This window comes from Thalia democratica, chromosome 4 (assembly GCF_965202585.1).
Source record: "Thalia democratica chromosome 4, ktThaDemo2.hap1.1, whole genome shotgun sequence".
NCBI classification, from domain to species: Eukaryota; Metazoa; Chordata; class Thaliacea; order Salpida; family Salpidae; genus Thalia; species Thalia democratica.
Window position 1 is genome coordinate 20,701,063 of NC_139168.1, and position 6,172 is coordinate 20,707,234.

Below are 6,172 nucleotides of genomic sequence, written 5' to 3' on the forward strand. Positions count from 1 at the left end.
CTGATCCGAAATGTTTTAACTCATTGCACGGTATAGCTTTGTAACTTTTAGAAGAAATAAAAATTAGGTCAACACAAAAAGAATAAAAGAAAAGAAAGTTAAGTGTTGTTTTTGCAAAAAAAAAAGTTTAGTTTATATTTCAAACAAAAGCATAAAGTGTTTTCAAACTACTTTTGAAACATTTTTTTTTTGAAATCTTTGCTCTTGATGAATTATTTTCTTTGCATATACTGTAACTTATTATGACAGACTAAAATACTTTTAGTTTCTTTGTTAATCATTTCATCTTAAACAGAATCATCTGTATGGTACCTAGAATTTGAAAAAGAAAAAAACCACTAAAAACTGTTTAACTTTTTATTTCAACAACAATTTCAATCAAGTTGTTATATTAGCCTTCATACGTAATAATATAACTGGAAAAGCTTCGGAAGTGTAATAAAAGTTTGATATGTCACTTAGAATAAACAATTTGCAAGCGTTTTTCGTAGGAAAATAAAAATTGCCCTTATAATATTCTGATTATTTTTCTAAAACGTAAAAAAATGAGTACTTGATGTTGTTGATCAGGTGTTAGACTTGTTATGAGGTCATACTGTAAGTTTTTTTTACGTAAAAATCAACATATGTGACATGTTTAGTCTGTCAAACCACAGCATTAGTTTAAGTAAACATGTCGGTCTTTAAAAACAGTACTTTTGATAAGTCGGTTTAAACTTTTGTATGCTAGTAAACTTTTTAATAAAATGTTTCCTTTTTTATTTGTATTAACTTAAATTAAAATAGTGTACAAACTTATTGTAAGCCGATTAACAACTAAAAACTTAAAGATATATTCCCACATTTGTGTGGTTATGTTATAAAGTTAGACTTTAAACAACAAACAAAAAAATTACTATTTTTCAAAAGTAACTTTCATGGTTTTCTAGTCTAGTTATACTTTTGACAATCTGCTTCAAAAAAAACATAAGACTTTATTATAATATTATTTACTTCATTCATTAAATAAAAAATTGTTGTATAACGAAATATTATGTTTTCTAAAGTTTTTATTTAGAAAGATCGAAAATAAACAAATTTTTTGTAAATAAATTCTAGTTTTTAATAAAAAAGATTCAATTTAAAAAAAACTTTATCTTCAACATAGTTAAATACAACAACAAACACATGTTTAAAAAACAAGTTTTTATTGATCACTGTTTTATTAAACAAAACTTAGTTTTAAGACTTGTTTTATAGATATTTACAATAATGACAATAAAAAAATTATTTTTTCATGAATTTATTTTACAAACTAAGTTTCGGTCAAAGACCTCGTCCGTGCTAAAATATGTTAATATAATATAATAAGAGGTGTTTGACCGAAACTTAGTTTGTAAAATAGATTCTTATAAAAACAAATTCATTATTTCTGCTCTAGTAGTTGAAATTTCTTTATTTGTTTTCTTAAAACCAAAACATATAATAAAGATAATAATCATGAAAATTAATGTTGTGTTATTGTGTGTTTTTTTTTTTTGAATATTAATACAACTTGCTTAGTTGTTATTTCTCAAATTTCACAGTTTATAACAAACTTTTGTATAGGTATGTCTGTCTTTTCTTTAAAGTATACTATATAAATTAAGAGTACTTACTTATGAACGCAATCCATTGTGCTAATCTAATTAATAAAAGTTGTTTTAAAAACTTAAACTGTTTTGGAAACCCAGGTCTTGTTTTGTCCAAAATTAGTGGTCTAGTAGTCCAAATGGAATGCTTAAAGTTAATAATTTTGTTCACTTGATTAAAACTTCAAACTTCATTTTATTAATATCATTTTAATCGAAAATAAAGGCTTTGTGATTGTAGCGGTAAATTTATCTTTTTTTTTTATTTACGTTAGCTAATATATGAGATTTTTTGTAGGGTAAGAATGTTTTTAATACTTAATTAATTAATGAAAAAGCGCTTGAAAAAATTGGTTCTAGAACCTCGTGTACGAATAAACCTTTCGGTAATCGAGTTGCACACCACTTGGATACCTTTTAACGTCTTATACAGGACAGTCGTAGTATCAGACTTGACTTTTTTCATCAGTTCGTTAGACCATTTTCTCGTTTTTGTTTGTGTTCAATAAAATTATTTATTTAACTTGTTTATTTAATGATAATTTTACTACTTTATTTGCATCAATTGTTTAAAATTTAAACTTTTTTTTATTTTTAAGCTTAATTCTAGGTTTACACTACCAAACCTTTTTAATTCAAGGTATTACTGGGGTTTAGGTAAAATTTCTACAAACATGCTTAAATTAAGAGTAAAACTTGAACTTTTAAGAAAGAAAAACTCACAGTAAGATGTGAAAAAAACTTAAAAATCAATAAAATTGTTATTAAAGCGACAATATGACTAAAAATGACTGTTTTAAAAAGAAAAAATATAAATTTTTTATATTTTTATTTTTTATTATTAGAAATTAAAAATTTATTAGAGTATATTTTCTTCAATTTCATTTTATAAAAAATATTTTCACCTTAAATTTAACTTGCACAAAAAAAAATTTTCTTATGGTAATATAATATTATCTAGATTAAAAGTTTAAGTGTAAAATTTAGTTTAAAATCAACTTTATTATACTTCGCTTATTTGATTTTTTATTTCAGGTTATTTTAGATTTGTTTTGTCTCGTCCTTTAATACATTAAAGACAAAGTTTAAGGATAAAACAACTGTTTTTGTGAATGTTGAATTTTTATTGTGTAAAATAGTAAAGCTCGAATTCAAATTTAAATAAAAAGAAAAGTAATGGCCTGGTGGCATTGGATCCAACTGACTTTCTGAATTGAACAGCGCAAGATTGTAACTCAGTATTTTACTCAAAACAAAAGCTTGTACTTTTATAAATTCTGAAAGAAATTTTTAAAATACCAATGGTAACCTTGAATAGGTCATTTTTAATTATACATAAAAGTTGTTTAATTTTTAAGATTTATAATTTTTGTAAAAGTTTCTGAAACAAGTTTTTTATAAACAATAACAACCTTGATTATAGAATAGACTGGGAAATAATCCACCATATTAGCAAAGCCAAAAACCAACAAAGCATTTGCAGTACTTGCATATTAGAAAAGGTCGCGATCGCCAAAGCCGACAGAAGGGATAACTTAAATAAACGGTACGAGCTCTTTAATTCCTGCCCGCACTTCAGAAAACTCCACTTCTTAAACTTACATGTCTGTAATACAGGTTTTTTGAATGCTCTTAAAATGTTTTTGTGTAGTTAATGCTTTCTTAAAACTAAAAGTTCTTATAAAATCATTCAAGCAAAGTTTCAAATTTTTGAACCTGTTTTAATAAAACCTATTTCTGTAACTCCTAAAAGTTTTCACTTTTGTTACTCATTGTTTTTAAAAACCTTTTAGAATAAAAAAAATAATAAAACACAATTAATAAATATAATTTACACAGCTTTTATTCTTTTAAGGTCAATAGGAAGCAATAAGAAGCTGGACATCAATTACAAAACGGTCCTTTAAAGTAAAAGTATTAAAACACCTGTAGAAAAAAGACAAACTTTAATAACTTGTTTTTATCAACTGTAACTTCAATGCTGCTAAAATTTTTACTACATATTTGTTAATGTATTAGACTGTTTGTAAAAGTTTAAAAGTAAAAACAGAAACAATATGTAATAAAGCTTAAAAAAAATAAACTTAGCACCAGAAAGATAAGTTGTTTAGTAAAGGCTTTTCATAAGTAAATAACTAAATATTTAAGAGATTTTTGCTAATTGTAAAATTTATTAGTTATAGAGTTTTACTATCACTTACAATTTTTACTTTCAATCAGTTAGTCTTTTCAAATCTCCAAAGTGTACATTAAAGTTTTTGTACGTCTTAGTAAAGAGTATTGTTGAAATAAATTTCTTGTAAATGATCAAAAAAAAATACCACGCTAGTGAAGTTATACTAAATGAATGTTTATTGTTGTGTATCAGTAAAACTATTTTAATGCTGCTTAGTATACAGATTAATCTAAACTTTTCACAAAAAGTTGGTGAACAAGTAAAAGTAGTTGTGTTATTTATTTGCAATGACTTCATCTAAAATTTTTATTCAGGAAGAATGTTTCATTAAAATACAATTTTAAAATAATCATTGAAATTAATACACCGTTAATAGAAACAATTGTTATGAGAAACAATCAAATTATTGAAAATTAAATTAGTTTCGCTATTTAAAGATTATATGCATACTCAACATTAAATGTTCTTTGTAATATCTTTATCATGCTTATAACTCCTTATTTAACATATTAGAAACCGCAAAAATGAATAGTTGACATGAATAATTACATCTACTAAAAACATCGACTTAAACCTTAAATATACAATAAATCATTGGGAAAATACTTATTTGTAGTATCATTAACATAACATACAATTTAAAAAAAGCTGTTGTTTATAATTTTAAAAACCATAAACATAATGACAGTACATATTAAAAGTTTATAAAGTGAATTATTTTTAACAAAGTTTTTTTTATCAGATGCTAGCCTCTGTTTTATTGATTAAACAACTGTTTTAAGTTTTTTATAATTTAAAACTATATTAAGTTTAAAAATAATTAAAAAAACCAAGTAAAATTGTAATTTGTTTATTTTAAAACTAAAATACAAGTTATCTACATATTTTGCTTATTATATGATTTTATTGACTGTAGTATAAAATCAAAGTAAATTTCAATCTACCAGTTTTCAAAATTTCAAACATACTTTGAAATTTTAGTTTTTAATTAAAAACGTTTTAAATGTTTTTATAGAGTAAACTAAGCATTAATTTTTTTTATAGAGGTTAAAATTCAAAGCATCTACAAATAAATTTCAAAATTAATTATATTTTTAAAGTTATTGTTAAAAATTAGTAACTAAACATATATTAACCTATAAATATTATTTAAGAGAAACTAAGTTTTAAAATAGAATTTAATCTAAAAATATTTTTACATTATGTTTGCAAAACTGCAATATAAATACAAAACGATAGTTTAAATAGCCATTTCCCACCTAATTAAAAGTATTATAAAGTTAAAATACTTAATTTTTCTCTCACAGAACTTTTATTGGTTTTTAATAGTAATCTTATTACCGATTCAATAAATTTTATTAGAAATTTACATCTAAAAAGGTGGTTTCTTAATATCATTAAAAAGTGCTAATGGCTTACAAGCACTACAAAAATAAAAACATGCAATCTAAAACAAATTAAATATATAGTCATGTTGCTTGTAATTGACTTTATTGGTACATACTTGCTTTATAAAACTTTTTTTTGATTAAATTCAATGTAAACAATTAATCGAATTAACTTTACACTAAATTTGTGCCATCTAAAATAAAATCGTTTGTAATTATTGGTTTAATATTTAAGTTTGACACAACTTAAATAGTTGTTAAAAAAAGTTTTGTGATTTACTTTTTTTTTTTACTACTGCATCTATCTCTGACTTTTATTAGAAACAAAAGTCTCACTTATTTTTCTTTGTGATTTTGGTGTTAATTAAGTTTATTTAAAAAAAGCACCGCTTCGTACATAAAATGTTTAATTATTTAGAGATTTTAAGCATAGTAATTCTGAAGTTGCTATTTTATGTACTAATATTACGTAAAGTAATTAACCAGTAACCAACTTATATAGATATGGCAATCAAAAAACTATAGTTTAATAAAGAAATAGGTCTACCCCTAACTAATCTTAAGGTAAAAAACTATAAGCTATAAAACTAGGGCTAGAATTTGTAAGCCCACTAACAGATATATCTGGCCTGCAGGTTTTTTATTGTTAAAATCGATTTGTGTGAACCATATAAAATTACGTATGTTATAATAATCTGCTCCATAGTGCTTCTTATATTAGCTTTTGATTACATTTTTACTTTTAGTAAATGTTATTAATTTTTATACAATAGCTTCTTCAAATTACAAGACGATTTTTTTTTGGTTAGATCAGGACCACAAGCTAAAAAAAAATCTCACACATACATTAATTAAATAATATTACCATAAATACTAAATGCACTTACATATATATATATACAGTTTATTGAATGACAAAAAATACGCTCAAAATATTTTGTTCTAGAACCTGTGCACAAAAAACCTTTCGGTTATCGAGTCGCACACCACGGGTACCT